Source organism: Euprymna scolopes, chromosome 1, assembly GCF_053919585.1.
Source record: "Euprymna scolopes isolate OS-2025 chromosome 1, ASM5391958v1, whole genome shotgun sequence".
In the NCBI taxonomy this organism is placed as follows: domain Eukaryota; kingdom Metazoa; phylum Mollusca; class Cephalopoda; order Sepiida; family Sepiolidae; genus Euprymna; species Euprymna scolopes.
The window spans coordinates 200,735,246-200,754,754 of record NC_136482.1 but is presented as its reverse complement, the minus strand read 5'-3'; the positions used below and the strand labels follow the sequence as shown (position 1 = coordinate 200,754,754).

General features: G+C 34.1%; 1 long non-coding RNA gene across 2 annotated transcripts; it reads left to right on the top strand.

The window, feature by feature from the left end:
- Nucleotides 1–2,934: 2,934 nt before the first annotated feature.
- On the top strand, nucleotides 2,935–18,512 carry LOC145279709 (uncharacterized). Of its 2 annotated transcripts, none has more exons than XR_013868433.1 (2): nucleotides 2,935–4,579; nucleotides 16,320–18,512. It is a non-coding gene; the product is annotated as an uncharacterized LOC145279709 (long non-coding RNA). The 2 variants fall into 2 exon arrangements; XR_013868436.1 differs by having other exon boundaries at nucleotides 2,935–4,749.
- The last annotated feature ends 997 nt before the right edge of the window (nucleotides 18,513–19,509 follow it).

Below are 19,509 nucleotides of genomic sequence, written 5' to 3'. Positions count from 1 at the left end.
TGTTGTTGGTGTATCAACATTACTGGAATGTTGTTGGTGTATCAACATTACTGGAATGTTGTTGGTGTATCAACATTACTGGAATGTTGTTGGTGTATCAACATTACTGGAATGTTGTTGGTGTATCAACATTACTGGAATGTTGTTGGTGTATCAACATTACTGGAATGTTGTTGGTGTATCAACATTACTGGAATGTTGTTGGTGTATCAACATTACTGGAATGTTGTTGGTGTATCAACATTACTGGAATGTTGTTGGTGTATCAACATTACTGGAATGTTGTTGGTGTATCAACATTACTGGAATGTTGTTGGTGTATCAACATTACTGGAATGTTGTTGGTGTATCAACATTACTGGAATGTTGTTGGTGTATCAACATTACTGGAATGTTGTTGGTGTATCAACATTACTGGAATGTTGTTGGTGTATCAACATTACTGGAATGTTGTTGGTGTATCAACATTACTGGAATGTTGTTGGTGTATCAACATTACTGGAATGTTGTTGGTGTATCAACATTACTGGAATGTTGTTGGTGTATCAACATTACTGGAATGTTGTTGGTGTATCAACATTACTGGAATGTTGTTGGTGTATCAACATTACTGGAATGTTGTTGGTGTATCAACATTACTGGAATGTTGTTGGTGTATCAACATTACTGGAATGTTGTTGGTGTATCAACATTACTGGAATGTTGTTGGTGTATCAACATTACTGGAATGTTGTTGGTGTATCAACATTACTGGAATGTTGTTGGTGTATCAACATTACTGGAATGTTGTTGGTGTATCAACATTACTGGAATGTTGTTGGTGTATCAACATTACTGGAATGTTGTTGGTGTATCAACATTACTGGAATGTTGTTGGTGTATCAACATTACTGGAATGTTGTTGGTGTATCAACATTACTGGAATGTTGTTGGTGTATCAACATTACTGGAATGTTGTTGGTGTATCAACATTACTGGAATGTTGTTGGTGTATCAACATTACTGGAATGTTGTTGGTGTATCAACATTACTGGAATGTTGTTGGTGTATCAACATTACTGGAATGTTGTTGGTGTATCAACATTACTGGAATGTTGTTGGTGTATCAACATTACTGGAATGTTGTTGGTGTATCAACATTACTGGAATGTTGTTGGTGTATCAACATTACTGGAATGTTGTTGGTGTATCAACATTACTGGAATGTTGTTGGTGTATCAACATTACTGGAATGTTGTTGGTGTATCAACATTACTGGAATGTTGTTGGTGTATCAACATTACTGGAATGTTGTTGGTGTATCAACATTACTGGAATGTTGTTGGTGTATCAACATTACTGGAATGTTGTTGGTGTATCAACATTACTGGAATGTTGTTGGTGTATCAACATTACTGGAATGTTGTTGGTGTATCAACATTACTGGAATGTTGTTGGTGTATCAACATTACTGGAATGTTGTTGGTGTATCAACATTACTGGAATGTTGTTGGTGTATCAACATTACTGGAATGTTGTTGGTGTATCAACATTACTGGAATGTTGTTGGTGTATCAACATTACTGGAATGTTGTTGGTGTATCAACATTACTGGAATGTTGTTGGTGTATCAACATTACTGGAATGTTGTTGGTGTATCAACATTGCTGGAATTTTGGTTAAAAAATCTAAGATATATAATAATTGGATTTCAAGTCTTTAAATTAGAATTTACAAATTTTTGTATTCAACAAGGAATACAAATTGAAACTTAAAATTTGTTTCTTGTCAAATAATAAATTTGTTATAAATTCTAATTTATAGAATTTAAATTCAATTTCTTATATTAATGCTCTCTCGAATATTGAGCTTTTTCATAATTTTCAGAATTGTTCCATTTATAAACTTGGAAAATTTCTTTAATTATTTATATATATATATATATATATATATATGAAGTTGATATGTTAAGTGTTAGATTTTCTCCATAAAACAAGATGGCCACCTACAGGATATGGCCTTTTTCTTTTTTCTGAATTTTCCGTATTACATCGATATGCATTTTCTCTGAAATTTTTTATTCATTATTTTTTTATGAGTGTTCCCCATGAATGAAACGGGTTTGTAAAATGTACTAAAGTTGTTTTTTTTTTTTAGAAAAAAAATGGATAATATTAATAAAACCTAGGACTTTAGAATATAATAAAATTGTTTATATATATATATATATATATATATATATATATGATCAAAATGTAACTGAATTTTCCATGTCATCCATCAGAAATCCAAAGAGCATGTAGATAAACCTCAGAAAACAAATAGAAAAAATTTGCACCGTCTTTTTTTTATAGTTAGGAAAAAAAGGGATTGAGTTGAAAAAATCATCAAAATAGGTGGAATTTAAAAAAAAAAAAAAGGTGTTAAGAAATTGAGACTTTTTGAATGTTGATTTTTAAGGCTGGCAAACTTTTCTTAATTAAGACAAATTTTTATCTATTAATCATATGGCACATGAAGAGAAAGTCACCAACTTCTGATTGTTAGTTTAAAAAAAAAAAAAAAAGTTTATAAAGTTGTCTGGATTAAAAAACCATTTCAATCATTCATTCATTTTCTCCTTCAGATGCTATGCTAATTAGTTGAGAAAAATTGTTCTTTTCAACGTCAACTTTTTTAAGAATTTCCTTTTTATTCTTTATTTTTCTCCAACCAAGAACAGAAAAAAAAACTTTTTTACAGTTGAAAAGTAAACTGATTGTTAAAAAAATCATTCTGTTAAAAAATCTAGAATTAAATTTAAACAATTGTGAATCCCTTTTTTTTATTTCATGTTTCTTTTTAGAAAACTTCTAAATTTACAATAACATTAACTGACTTTTTTAGATAAAATATTTGTAATTTCAAAACATTTGAACTTTTCAAATCAAGTATGAATTGTTTTTTTTTTTTTTTTTTTTTTTTTTTTTTTTTTTCATAGCAGCATGATTCTGAACTTTTTGTTGGTAATCACGTATAAGTTCCAAAACTACTTGATAGAATTGCACCAAATTTTGTATGAAGTGTCCTTCTGATATCAAGTCTATCATTTAGAACTGAAAAATTTCATACTATATTTTTACTAAAAACCACTAAAGAAAACTATTGTCAGATTTCTAGCTACTTTAACCAGCCAGATGTGTTAGGGGAGCTGAGTTATTTCTAACACTATCTATCACTGCTAATAATGATTATAATAAACAGTTTTTGTTTAATAACCATAAAATTCCCCCAAATTTTGTATGGTATTTTTGACATGGGTCGTCAAATTATAATGTTATTATTAACAAACATTTATTAGTTAAAAACTATTGCACATAAAAAGCCTTTTTTGATTTTGGATTTCATAAAATTAAAAATTGTAAAACTTAGAATTCAATCTGATAAAAAATTTTCTGTATCTATTTTTTAATGATGTACATACATGGAACGGAAATGTCATATTCCAAAATTCGTGAATTGATCAATTAGTTTTTTTTTTAACCAAGAAATTAATTTATGATTTTTAGCGATTTTTTTTTTTTTTTTAAAGAATAAATTGTATCGATTACATCAAAGCTGATTTTGATCTTGATTGTTTAAATTGAATGGTCTCCCCCTTATTTATAAAGTGTGTTCGATCAATTTTTGGAAAACAAACATTAAGTCGCTTGATGAGGACTTCATTGTCATGTCGAAAATAGTAATATAACTATTTTCGACATGACAATGAAGTCCTCACCAGGCGACTTAATTAATGTTTGCTTTCCTTACAAGAAGCCAGTTTTTGAGGACTGGCTTCTTGAGTGGAAAGCAACCATTTATTAAGTCGCCTGATGAGGACTTCTCGTTTTAACCATTTGTCCAAAACATTAGCATGTCCAGTGTCGTAACCATATAAATTTGTTTATGTTAATAAAAATATACCTTGCTCTTTTTTATTGAGCACTCTTAATAACCTTGTTAAATTCATTAGTTATCATTCTCGAATACCTTTAACCTGGTGTATATGTATATAATATATATCTTGTCTCACGGCAAATTTTTATACCAGCCAGGACGTTCCATTTTTGAATTATCATTGCAACATCCTATGAACTCATCAGACGTTTTTGTGAAGATGGCGTATCATTCAGGTCTATGAAATGTATCTTTTAAATATTAACCTACTTTTGGGGTAATTGCACCAACTAAAAAAAAGTGCTTTCTATGCATGGGTGCCAAAAGAGCACTTGTAGCTAGTTGGCGCAATTACCCCGAAGTACAGAACCTCTTCTTATTGAGGGGGAAGGAGGATGCTTATTGATCGCCTGAGACACTCCTACAGCAAAAGCCGAGGGCTTATTCATGGCTATTCAGAGTGACCCTTTTGCGGGAGTTAGCTTCCCCACTTTCTGGCTTGGCTACAATGGGAGGCAAATAAAGATTGGTTTAAAATTCGATGCATAAAAAAAAGCTGATAGATCAAGGGAAGCAACTCTTTCATGCATTGAGGCCATTTTGTTTTCTTGCTTGAAGCTGAAATTCCTATGACGCAGAATTCAAACCAGATTGATTGGTGTTCGTTGCGCTAAAGAATTGTGTATGTTCTTTCTTCTCTTCTGCAAAGCTTCCATTACTCCCCAGTTTCGAAGTAATTTCTACAGCAAGAGTTGCTTTCTCTGCATATTTTCTTGTTTAACAAGTCTAAGCTTTCGTTTGGTCACTAACAACCAATAAGAACGGGAGAAGGGGCGTACAGAGGACTTGTGTGTGTGTGTTTTTTTTTTTAATTTAATTTTATTTTTAAAAACAGTTTTAGAAAGTTTTTATCTGGCTTGTATTTTTGTCGTGTTTTTTTTAACGAATAAACAAATCTTTATAACTAAGTTGAGGGGAGGGCAGAGACATTTGTAAAATTCTTTGAGATTATCATTTTTCTGCATCTTATGGCTGTGTCCTGTTTGCACGACTTCCATGGAGAGACTGATTTAAAAAAACTGTTGGGTCGTATTTCAATCCACAGAGGTACAAAAAAAGTTAAACAAATGTAATCAAAAGCAAAATAAGTTACTTTTTTACCTCCCTGGATATTTTTTTTAGTGTTTTTATTTAATGTAAAATGTTTATTCAGTTTGAAAAACAAGTAATATTGAATGCTACCAGGGAACAAGAAAAAAATGGCTGCAATATCTCTAAAGTCTCGATGATCACTTCAAAATAAGAAATAAAACAAAATGGTAGAAATTCACCTAATAAATGTCACGGTAACATTTAATGAGTGGGTTTCTACCACCATTTTATTTTATTTCTTATTTTGAAGTGATTATCAAGACTTCAAAGACATATGGACGTTTTTTTCTTGTTCTTTGGTAGCGCTTAAAATTGTTTTTCAAACAATAAACATTCTACATTAAATAAAAACACTAAAAACTTATTCAGTTAGGTAGAAAAGTAACTTATCTTTCCTATGGTAACATTTGTTTTGACATTTTTCATACCTTTGTGGATTGTAAAACAAACCCACTTTGTTTCTGCAAGTTTGAAATATGTGACGTCATTCATCACTGTTCAACTATTTTTTCCATTTGATCTGTAGTCCCCTGCCTCAACCTAACGTCACCCATCTTTCATTCAGCCCTGGGAATGATTCTGTTTTACAGATCTGGGTTAACATGTACTCATTGTGACTCTTGTCAAAATTTACACTAGTTAACTTAATTGCTATTGATGTAGGATCTCTACTATGTTGCATACAACAAATCTGTGCTTAACCCTTTATGACCTGAATTATGATGTAGACGGGTAAAAAATATTTACTGTTCATTTTGGTTTAAATAGTAATGATACTATGATTGTCTTCAAACTGAAAAAAATTATGAAGTTCAGCAGTTAAACGACCACTGAGAATTTTTGCATTTCATAAACTTACCTTCATTATCAATTGTGCTTGAAAAAAGTGTTTATGACAACAAACAGAATTCTCCACCCTGAGACAGATGGCAGCATACTGAATGTCATGTAATGTAATCAATGGACAGTTGCAATCTGGAGGTATCTGGTATCTACCCAGGTACTGAACTAATACGTACAAGGCGCGCTTGAATCAATTTCCATTTTATTTATGCCGTTATATTAATTTATTAACGACTAATGAATTAGTTCAACCAGGTCATAAAGGATTCACTTGACCGAGTGAAACTTATTGGTTTCTTTTGTTTGTTTTTACACAAAAGCACTCATGAAAAATGTACCGCATTATTTTGAAATCAACCAACTTTTTACATAGGTACTCCCATAATGCTTCAAATATTGGTGTATTCTGCTGACAAAAAAATTTTCACCCTCACAATTTTGAAATATTGCATAGCTTTTGGCAGCATCGTTTCATTTAAACGAATTTGATTCCGCAAAACTGATTTTGCTTTTTGATTGTTCAATTCATTGTGAACTGGCGACGTACCTTCGTCGATCACAGTGAGCCATGCAGTATTAAATGTCTTTCGTTATTTACTGAGAAAAAAAACAAAACTATATTCATAGTTTAATCATTAGAAGTTTATGGATATTCACAAGTATTAATTGCTTGGGATAATTCAATTAAATTTCAGCCAAAAAATGCAGCTCTGGGAATCCTTAGAATTTCTTCCTCCTGTCGGCTTCCGTGTCTCCACTTTATTTTTATTTTGCTTGGGTGCAATTCAAAAACTTTTTTCCAAGGTTAAATCATTCTGTATAATCTACATATCAAATAATTGTTCCATATTTCTGATGTAATTTATTGATTTTTTTATGCATAAATTTCATGCAAACGACTCTTGAATTTTTTTTTTTTTTTTTAATAGACACTTCAATATTTTTCATTTCTAATGTATAAAAAAGATGTTTACAATTTCTACAAAAACAAAAGTTTAATCACAAAAGGCCAGAAGAATACAGATTAGTCATGTTTGACAATTCTGAGTTCATATATCTGCCTCATAAGAATGAGGTTCATGTGTAGTATCTGTTCTGATGCTATACTTAATCTATTCTGTTCTTTGCAACTAAAAAAAATCCTTCTGGGCTGAGTCAATTTTCATTTTTGTTTCAAACCATTATGATAGAAATTATCGACTTTTTTTTATATTGAAGATATAATGTGGCAAAAAAAAAAAAAAAAAAACATAGAAAAAAATTTAATACAATCAGAAAGCAAGTTTAGCGTCTGATAAAAATTCAACAAAATTTGAAAAAAAAAAATGCATCGAACAAAAAAAAATGTTTTTATTTTTCATTTGAATTCTTTGGATTTCTACTGTTCGCATCTCGAGTGTTATTTTCACAACATTTCAGCCGATGTAACCTCCAACCTTCTTCAGATGTATCTTGTCAGACTCAGGATTTTTTTTCTGTCAAACTCGGGAATCTGCATAGAATTTCAAACGGAAACTTTTATTCAACTCATGAAGGGAGCACGCTTTCGCTCGGTCAACCATGACCAGGTAGAAATCTCTAGTATAAATTTTAGAAGCCATAAACCTATTTTTGAAGGCTGGAGGTTACATCCACCAAAACTTTGTGCAAATATGATTCAAGATGAGAACAGTAGTTCAAAGAATCCAAATAATACGAAACAAGCAATCCTCATTTCAAAAATTCAAAATTGTTTGCTTTTGTTTCATATATGAAAAAAATTAGTCAATTTGAAATGAGTGTGCCCACTACTAGTCATCACTGCCCGATTTCAATGAATTACTTTGAAAGGATTTTTTTATGTAGCAAAACTTCGAAATAGTTTGTCATCAAAAGATTTTTTTTTTTTTTTTTTCAATATAAAAAGAAAAGCTTTGGTTCTTATTTAGAATTCAACTTAAGAAAAAACAAAACAAAATTACAAATAAAAGTGAAAAGGATAGGCATTATATCTAATGAAGACAAAGTTAAAGGGAGACAACTCCGCTTATTAGATTTATAGAAATAAAACAAATGGTAAAACTTGCTGCGAGTTCCGTCGTCACTGAGTGATTTGTATCGGACTAAAAGTGGTTGAATTAGGTGTCAGAATCTGCGTGTGAATAGATTCTACGGATTTTTGTTGAAAATATTGAACTAAAATAAAAGTATGTTTCTTTAACTGAAAAATCTACGGTGAAATGTGTAAAATGGTTTAAACTTTAAAGAAAAAAAACGAAAGAAAAATAGTTTTTTAATATTGTCATTATTCTTTAACGATTTTGTGTTTGAAAACTTTACAACATACAAACATTTTACAAAAAAATGTATCAATGTTTTGCTAACAGTCATATCTGTATCAAATGAAAAAGTCTATATTCCAAACTTCAAGATGTTGACCATCTTACAATTTATTCCCCTAAGTATGTTGGCATGCACAATTCCTGCTTGGTAACATACTTAAAGGAATAAATTGTAAGATGGTCAATATCTTGAAATTTGGAATATAGACTTTTTTCAATTATTTGTTATATGCTCTGTAATTACATTGAACTTCATAAATTAAAGGATTGGTCCAAATAAAAAGGTGAAATATAATTGAAAGAAAAAACATTTCTACACACATAACTGAAGAAAAGGAATTAAACCAAAAATGTAAAGATGTTTGAAAATACTAACCAAATTGTATTAATTGAATGATATTTTATTCTGTTATTCGTTCAAATTCATTGATAAGAATAAACAAAATTTCCAAATTCAGAATTTGGTAATGAATGGATTTTCAAATTTTTGTTGGTAAAAAAATGATTTTATTTGAAATTCTTGTTTTCTTTAAAAAAAAATGTTGAAACTTGAATTTTTTTTTTCTTTCTTTCTTCACTTGATTGAAAATCTGATGAAATGTATAAAATGGTTTAAATTTTAAATAAAAAAAATACAGTTTTTATTGTTCTTTAACGATTTTTGTATTTGAAAACTTTACAATTGCATGTGGCACACGACCATTACCAAAAGTGAAAGGTCAAAAGTTAAATGATAAAAGGGTTTCATCATTCAAAATGTGTGTGAGCTTCAAATGTCTATATGAGAGGTCAGTTTTCATTCGACGGCCACAGAGAAAACAAGTCAGCATGTCATGTTAACATGGCAAAGAACACATATATATATATATATATGAGCGATTTTTCTGACAAAGCGAGAAGAAAAAGTTGTATTCTAGGTTGGCAGTATTTTGCGTGAACAGTCGACAGAGATGGCGGAAATTTTCTGTTCTATGTCTATCCTTGTAGCCATGTCACGAGTAAGGGTGCTGGAGGTAAACGTTTTATCTGGGCTGACGTTATCCGCCTGATAGTCAGGGACCCGAACCTTGGATTAACCACTAAGGAGGCTGTCCTATCAGCAGGCGCAAAGTACTGGGGCTGCTGTATTGCCATTTGGTGAATGGATTCTGGACCATGCAATAGTCTCTGGTGGGGCCTCTTGATGCCATACTTGTGGGTAATTGTTACGGCTTTATCTTATCATGTGCTACAAAAAAAAAAAAAAAAATTCTTCGTTACTTTTCTCTCTTTGTTTCCCCTCTCTGTCCTGCTCTAAACAAGTCTGACGACCTAGTCCACAAACTCCAAAATTCCATCATGACAAGTTTCAATAAAAAATACATGATTAACCCAGATCTGAAACTTCCTACGTAGACCCCTACTACCATGTCTCCTTCTCCAACATCAGGGGTCTACGTTCTAACCTTCCAGAGGTTGAAGCCCAATTACAGGAGACTAAACCAGACCTTTTATTTTTAAGCAAAACTTAAGCAAGACTATTTCCCTAAATGAGTTCGTAATTAAAGGATACTCTAACCTAACTTCCAAATCTGACCCCCAAGATCGCCATGGGCATGGAATATGTGCCTATATAAAAGATGGCTTTCCATGTGGTAGGGACATCTCCAGAGAAGATCCTAACTTACCCTATATGTGCTTCCGAGTAGCACTAGCTCACACTACGGCATTTATATTTACTCTCTATCGCCCCCATAACAGTGGAGTTACTATCTTTAAAAGCACATCTGAGAAAATTGACTAAGTTCTATCAGCATATCCTTCAGCTAACATTCACGTATGTGGAGACTTCAATGTTCAATGTGGAATGGTTGACCCACTCAAACAAGACCGATGATGAGGGGAGATTCTGTCATGATTTCTCCATTGCTTATGACCTCACTCAGATTGTTCACGAACCCACCCGTGTGCCCGACAATGACGGCCAGTATGCAAGTCTACTAGACCTTTTTCTCACAACTTGCCCTGAACTATGTTCAGTTTCCGTTCTGTCTCCTCTTGGATCTTCCGACCACTCAGTTGTATCAATTAAGATAAAAATGAAATGTAATAAGTCCTCAGACGTACCTCTCTATCGTACAGTATATCGATACACTATGGCTGACTGGGATAGTTTCCGTACATTTACATCGGATCTTCCTCTGCGTTCCATGTTTAAAAAAGATGTGTCGTCTATCGTATCAGACCTGACAGAATGGTTAATTGTAGGTATAGACAATTTCATACCCTTGAAAAAGTTCCAGCAAAAACCTAACAGCCAGCCATGGTTTTCTCCAGAATGTGCTGCTGCTATTGCGCACAGAAATCACTTTTTCCACTGCTTCCAACGTAATAGATGTATGGAAACTAAAGCCGTTTTCAGGACTGCCAGCAACCATTGTAAGAAAGTAATAAAGAACGCAAGAGACTTGTATGCTCAGTCCGTCAAGTCCAAAGTAGCTGAACAGCGGCTTGGTTCTCACCAGTTTTGGCAAATTGCAAACAGAATCCTGAACAGAAGCGTGTGCTCTATCCCAACTATCATCAATGGACCTGAGTTAATCTCGTCAGCATCAGACAAAGCCAAACTCTTTATGTCGCCTGTGTGACACTGCTGTCCGAACTTTCACTTTCTGGTTACCACTTGACGTGTCTTCTCTCCACTCCAAAACGAACTTCTGCAACTTTAGCTTTTCTCTCCCCGAATCCGACTTTTCTCTTCTACAAATACAACTTCTCTGCTCGCAATCTAACTTCAAAATCCTCCCTTCCCCAAATCACTCCTCTTTTATCTCCAATCAGGAGCATCTCATTTGCATACCTCGTGGTCACCCTGTAGGCATATAAAGAAACAGGGCAGCCATTTTTGTTTCTTTCTTCTTCATTATGAACACGAGGTAAGCCACACAAAAACGCGGTCGGTCGTTCTTGTTTCTTTTTTCTTCATTCACACCACACTTTGCCAAGAACTTTGCAGCCAATTCTACCCTTTACGACCAAGGCCGCCAACCTCCAATATTTCCTCTTGTATCAGAAAACACACTATGTGATATACAAATATCTGTATGTGATGTTGCCAAGCTAATCAAGAACCTTGATTCAATAAAGCAACCGGCCCTGACGGTATTCCAATTATAGTACTCAAAAAACTTCAACCAGAACTAGCACCCATACTTACAAAACTGTTTAAATGTTGTCTTAAGGAGAATTGCTTCCCATCACCCTGGAAAATCTCATCAGTATGCCCTGTATTTAAGAATTCAGGTGATCGTTCATCCCCCTCTCAGTACAGGCCAATAAGTCTCCTGTGCGTCATGAGTAAGTTGCTGGAATCTGTGTTAAATAGAGAAGTAATCAACCATCTCAGCAAAAATAACCTTCTTAGTGACACACAATATGGTTTCCGTTCTGCTAGATCTACAGATGTGCTTACAGTTATATCTCATAGGATTAGCGAATCTCTCAACGGAGGCAACCTTTTTAGGGCAATTGCTCTTGACATATCAAAGGCCTTTGATAGGGTATGGCATAAAGGTTTACTTCATAAGATCTCCAGCTATGGTATAGCTGGACATGTCTTCTCAATTATTAAATCATTTCTCTCTGATAGGTTCATAAGAGTAGTAGTTGATGGGCAAAAATCAGAAGCTCACAGTATAAATGCTGGGGTTCATCCTGGGCCCAATCTCTTTTCCTGATCTACATTAATGATCTTCCAAATCACATCCTTACATCATTCGTAGACATTTTTGCTGACGACACTACCATCTATGATAGCACATCTAAGACAGTAAACGACCAAGTTCTCTCCAATTCTCTCTCCTCTGATCTTGAGCACGTAGTACAATGGGGTAAGGAGTGGCTTGTTACTTTTAATGCATCTAAAACCAAGCTTCTCTCTTTACATCATCAACGTTCTGACCCCCATCTGGCATCAATTAAAATGAATGGCTCTCGTCTTGGGGAGGCCTCAAGTTTTGACAAGCTTCTGGGCTTGACCTTTACTCCTGATCTTAAATGGAATACGTACATCAAATCTGTTGCCAAGGCCGCTGGAAAAATGGTGCGATCCTTCTACCGATCCAGTAGATATCTCACTGCTGATGCAATTCTCTATCTATATAAGAGCCAGATACGTCCAAGGATGGAATACTGTTGCCACATATGGGCAGGAGCTGCTAGAAAAGACTTGTCCTACCTTGATAGGGTTCAAAATAGACTTCGTGGCCTGGTGAGAGATGTCCTTTTCTCTTCGCTGCAACCTCTATCTCACAGAAGAGACGTTACGAGTTTGTCTCTGCTTTATCGTTATTTTCATGGAAAGTGTTCGACTGAGCTTCAATTTATGGCCCCCCCCCCTCGCCAAACTTTCACAAGAAACACTAGACTAGCTGAAAACATTATCAATAATTTTCCCCACTCTTTATCTGTACCTAAACCTAAACATAGATTCCATGATCAAAGCTTCTTTCTTAGAACTGCACACCTGTGGAATTGTCTTCCGTTTTCCTGCTTTCCAGCTGTCTATAATATGGTTGTCTTCAAGTCCAACGTGAACAAGTTTCTGATGAGCCGTTCCACTTAAGTTAACACATTTATCGAACTTCTATTACTATCGATTACTATATTGTCCTTTTAACTACTCTACACTCTTTAACCCTTATCCTTGAGTGGCCTATCGGCCCTGATAAGTGGTGACGCCTATGTAAAATAAAAAAAAAAAAAAAGTCTAGAAAAGTTTAAATTGTAACATCAAATAAAGTGATAAAAATTCTTTTTGTGTTTTTCAAGTCTTCAATTTTCAAACAAGCCATGAAAAGAGAAAGATGCTTCCTGAAATGAAAGATAAAGTGTTTCTTTTAATTTTATATGAACTCAATACGACATAATCACGTTGACACGCCGGTTCCCGCTGGATTGACGAAGTTAAGCAACATTGAACCTGGTCAGTACTAAACGGGTGACCATTTGAGATTTCCAGGTGCTGTATGTGCTCTCTGCTTATCTCGGCATTGTTTCCAGTCGTCCTGGACGTTTCCTTGCCAGTCGACTCAATCAGTGCCGATTCAGGAAACGTGTGGTTGAGATTGCGCAACCCTTGCTTCACCATTACACGTGCAGCTGCCTCTACAAGGTGTATCCTTTGTCCTTCGAGACTGAACAGAGGCATCGATAAACTCAAAACGATATAATATATAACATTTAAACAATATGATATAAATGCGGATTTACCTTAGGAGTTGATCCTTGGATCTTTATTATTCCAAATATTCATAAATGACATCCTGATAAAATTATCTCAGATGGGTATATTTGCTGATGACACCACGCTCTATAACAGGCACGAGGTGAAAACAAATGAACACATATCCAAGACAATGGTGGAAACCCTAGAGGAAGATCTCCAGTCTGGAGTGGAATGGGAGCAAAAGTGGATGGTAATGTTCCATGTTGCTAAGACTAAGCTCGTTTTGTTTAATAATTAAGAGAAACTTTCTCAACCACTAATGGCAATGGCTAAAGATATAAATTAACTGAAAATACTTTGTTGAAACTCCTCAGCTTAACGTTCACAGGAAACGAGTTGGAATAGATACATCAAGGCTGCTGCAAAAGTGGGCTCCCTCTACCATACTAGAAAGTTATTTACACCTGAAAATATTGTGTACCTCTACAAAACCACCATTCGGCCATGTATGGAGTACTGTTGTCACATTTGGGCTGGTGCATCTGCTACTAGTCTCTCACTCCTAGACAGGGTTCAAAAGAGAGTCGCCAACCTGATATGTCCAGAACTGTCATCTAACCTCTGTCTCATCGACAAAATATTGCATTCCTCTAGCTGTTTTAGTATTTTAATGGTAGATGCGCTGATGAACTACAAGCCCTTGTACCCCCCCCCAATCTAAATACCCCCGACAAACCCAACAAGCACCAAAGTCTCAACCCTACACAGCAGAGATCCCCAGATATCAGAAAGCCTTCTACACCAAGTTTCTTCTCCAGAACTGCTAGACTTTGGAATTCGCTTCTGGGTTTCTGCTTCCCCGACTGTACTGACATGCAGAAGTTCAAGTGTAATGTAAACAGACATCTTGCTGCTCAACTCCCTTTATAATACCCCCGTCACTTATGTCCCTAATAGTAGGCCCCTACATTATAATGGCACTGTGCCTTGTTTGGGGTGAAGATGTAATTAAAAAAAAAACACCCAGAAAAGAAATAAGTCTATGTTTAACACAAACCTCAACCAACAAGCAGCAAATATCACCTTCAACGTCGAAGTGCCGACATGTTTGGTTTCTGCTCCAATAACTTCTTTCTTCAAACTACTTGCCTTGAAATTCCTTCCCTGCTCCCAATTTCTTAGACAGTATCATGAATATGTCGAAATTTAAATGTGATTCGAACCAGCATCTTGCCTCATAATTAAGTAAACATTTATTATTTGGAAGATAGCGGAATGCAATCTCCTCATTTCATCCTCACCTTGTTCTTTTTCTTGCTAATGAATGCTGCAAGTATCAAAGAATTTAAAAGATCATTAATTTAACGCCTGCTTTTCTTAATGGTAAGAGCTCGACTGAGCTTCACTATGCCAACTCCTCCATGAAACATTCATAGCAAACACTTGACTAGCCACAACAACTATCAGCATATTCTCTATCTGTGCCTAAAACTAAGCAAAATTCTATGAACAGAGTTTCCCCTCCCAGAACTGCTCATCTGTGGAACACAAGTGTGGAACTGCTTCCCGGCTGACTATAACATGGTCGTTTTCAAGTTCTTGATAAGCCAACCTCTGAAAATAAATTAACTACTATCCAATCCCCCGATCATCATGGTGTTGTCTTAACTGACACTCACTAACCCTTATCCTTGAGTGGCCTCTAGACCTTGATAAGCAGTGACACCCTAGTAAAAAAAAAAAAAAAAAAAAAAAAAAAAAAGTAACTAGCTGCCACAAAACTCATCTTTTACATCTTCACGCAAACCATATTGTGATGCACAAAAAAAAAAAACAAAGTCACCATAATTTAAAATTTTGCCCGGTGATTCACCTTCTGTGCAAACAAACAATTCTCGGCCAAATTTCCATATGTGAACTGAAGCCACACTTGATCTGAAAACGACTTCTCATGTCTGCAATCTCACAAAAATCTTAGACATCTCCAAGACTGCCTTGACAGAGTACAAAATAGATTTCGTGGCTTAGTGGGGAATGCCCTTTTCTCTACCCTGCAACATCTCTTCCACAGAAGAGATGTTGCGAGCCTATCCTTGTTTTATCGTTATTTCCCTGGCAGGTGCTCGTCTGAACTCCAATCTCTGGTCCCCCCCCCTCGCCAATCTTTCACGAAAAACACCCATCTAGCTGAATCCACTGTGAAAAATTTCCCCCACTCTATATCTGTGCCTAAATCAAAACGTGGATTCCATGAACAAAGCTTCTTTCTTAGAACTGAACGCCTGTGGAACTCTGTTCCGTCTGCCTGCTTCCCACCAGACTACAACTTGGAGGTCTTCAAGTCCAATGTTAACAAATTCCTAATCAACCGCCCCCTTAAGTAAACACTTCATCAAATCTCCACACTAACGTAATGTACTTGCAATAACCCTTATCCCTGAGTGGCTTCCGGGCCTTGATAAGTGGTGATCACTGTGTTAAAAAAAAAAAAAAAAAAAAAAAAAAAAAATTGTCTCTGTGATACCAATGTACAAGAATTCTGGTGAAAGAACTGACCCACTCAATTATTGCACTATCAGTTTCCCCCCCCCTCTTCGCTAAAATTTTTGAGTCATTAATTAACCAAACATTTGTTCAACACCTCGAAAAAAACTAATCTTTTCTCCGACCGGCATTATGAATTTAGGCAATACTACTTTTTCTACTGCAGATATTTTAAGCACATATTTTACGATGCATTCGATAAGATGTTTATGCTCTACGAATACGTACAAGATGTCTTCAATGAGTTTCTAAACTTTTTTTCTACAAACATTTAAAATTGCTGTAAACTCTTGAAAATTCAGTATGTTGTTGTTATACGTCTTATGAGATGACTGACCAATTTTTTATGATTTCAGGTTCAAATGAACAGCTAAATCAGGAATTGGAATACACTCTACTAAAGCTTGATTGTCACAGCTGGTGAATTTAAAAATGCAATCTGGACGTGAGGACCCTTTCGAGGAATGGTATGCAATAAAATTCAGTAGTTATGTATTTTTGGTGCTGAAATAACATTTCGAAAGCCATTTTTAACATGGGGAGGGGAGGGTATTTTGTAACTATTCTTTGCTTCCACCTAACAATTTAATAAAAAAGATATTGTGAAACTTGAATTTCACCTGAAAAAAAACTATTTTAAAATAGCACGGTACCAAAAATACATAAGCAACTAAAACTATTTTTTAAACTTGGAAAAAATACCACAGAAGCATATAGAATGCTTCAGTCTTGCACAAATCCAGCATCAGTTTTTGAGTGGCATAAGAGATTCAAGGAAGGCAAAGTCTGTGAGGGATGATACGGCATCAAGACAGTTCCTCATCCTCTTTATAATCCAGAACTTGCTCCCTGTGACTTTTGGGCATTCCCTAAGCTCAAGGAAAACCTCTAGAGGCTGTCGTTATGAAACAATTGAGGAGATGAAAGAGACTGTGGCGAGGGTCATTGACATATGAACACACGAGGACTTCCATGGAACCTTCCAGAAGTTGTTGGAACAGTACAAGTGCATTGCAGCCAAAGGAGATCACTTCAAAGTGGACTAGAGTTTCATGCATGTACTATCAATAAAAGTGGCCATATAAAATGTTTGAAAATTTATTGAAGGTACCTCAAACCTCTCCATGTTTCTTCGACACAACATGGGTTAACATGTCAGCTCTCAAGAAACTCTTGAATCTCTCGACTGACCTTGTAACTGCACAGTCTGAAGTTGAACAAATTTACTTTCAAAAGTATTTTATTAATTGAAGCACAAATGACTTTCTTCTCTCCCGGACATCAACACAGCAAGGTGATGAAGAACACTGCTTTCATTGCGGCAACATCTACAGGTGATTTGACCACCAAGGCTAAAGCACGCTTTACCTGCTCTTTTGTTTCACGTAAACAAAATAGAATACTTTATTATCCATCGCAGCATCAAAATTCTGTTGCAAATATACCAAGAAAGCGGGGGGAGGGGGCCCAAATAACGGTTGTTTTTGTTTTACGGCGTATCAACACTTTTCAGGTTATTTAATGTCGAATCCAGTGATTTTGAAGAAAAGTTTTTTAATAGAATATATTTGGCTTTTTTCAAGTCGGTTTCTATTTTAACCATAGTTGGGACGCTAACAGAGTGGACCTGGGGGCAATGGCAATTAAAGGGTGGCTCCACACTCCCCAAAGCCCACAAGCTGGTGCCTCACCATCGGATATAGTTTTAGGTCGTATCCAGGACGTAATTGACTTGATCGAGGCAGGGATACACAAACAGTATACTAACACCAAGTTTTGAATCATCTTTGTTTCCTTGGCATAATTGACCTTCTTACATTTAAGAGTTAAAAAGGTGATGGATGTCTGATCGAAGATCATGCTGAATAATATATACTTTTTTTTTTAATATAATGGTGATCAAGTTTGTTTTTTGTTTTTTAATATAATGGTGATCAAGTTTGGTTTTTCTTTTTTAATATAATGGTGATCAAGTTTGGTTTTTCTTTTTTAATATAATGGTGATCAAGTTTGTTTTTAATATAATGGTGATCAAGTTTGTTTTTAATATAATGGTGATCAAGTTTGTTTTTTAATATAATGGTGATCAAGTTTGTTTTTTAATATAATGGTGATCAAGTTTTTTTTTTTTTTTAATATAATGGTGATCAAGTTTGTTTTTTAAAATAATGGTGATCAAGTTTGTTTGTTTTGTTTTTTAATATAATGGTGATCAAATTTTTTTTTTTTGTTTTTTTTTTAATATAATGGTGATCAAGTTTGTTTGTTTTTTTTTTTTATCTCCAACCTTCAGATCAAATAAGGATTAAAGTAGAATATTGAAAATCACATAATTATTAAGACACAGACTGCTTAGCCATCAGGATCTAGACTTTAGACATCATGGATTCCAATGGGAGGAGGGGTATTACTTCTCTGCAGAAGTGCAATCAGTATATTTAAACTGACATCATTAAAAAAAATAATAAATAAAAAGCATGGACTAATATAAAATTGCAGACATAAAAATGGATTTATTTTCAAATAAAATTAATGTTTCTTTAAATAATTGTTGACTGATATTGTTTTTTAAATTGGTAAAAAAAATATTACATTTACTAACTTCAGAATGTTTTTCACATGTTTAATGGGGTGTGGCAGACGATAATATTTATAAATTCTTTATATATGAAAACTCAACACATCCAAATATATTTGGAAAATAAAAAATTGATAGAATGGAATAAAATACAAAAATAGAGCTGATAAGAGGTTTTCTTTGTCTCAATGAAAAATGAGCAATAATGATATTCAAAAGACAAACAACTGAATGAAAAAGAAATAGACAAATGTCAAAATGTCAACATGAAAATAAATGACAATTTTTGGTGCTTATTTAGAATTTAACTAAAAAAAAGAAACTACAGAAAATAAACTTTATAATGTACGTACCAGTCATGGAACGAAGATGTCATATTCCAAAAATCGTGTAAATTGATCAAGTAGTTTGTTTTTTTAACTAAGAAAATCAAATTTTATGACAAGTGAGACAAGGAGCCGAGAGCTGCCATGTTTTAGAATTTGTTAAAATCCAAGGGTGACAACTCAATTTAACGACTGAGATTTTGTTTGTATTCAAAATAATTCAAACTTTTTAATCGCTAAAAATTGTAAATTTTGATTTTCTAAAAAAAAAAAACAATTTTCAAAAAACAACCCTACTTAATTAAGTTACATGATTTTTTGAATATGACATTTTATGACAGGTATGCACATCATAAAGAGTTTTGTATTTAATTAAATTGAATTTTAAATAAGAACCTTTTCTTTTATTAATTTTTTTTCAGGCAAAATGATTCCATATATGATCATCGATGGCATTGCATAAACAATGAAATGTTGAACTGATGTCATTTTATATTTTATAATTAAAATATCCGATGGACGAATGTTTCAGAATGTAAATAAATGAATAATGTTTCCATTGAACACCATAAATTTAGATAAAAACTGAAAAGTCAAAATTTAGTTTAACAATGTTCATTAAAGGTAATATCCACTTTTATG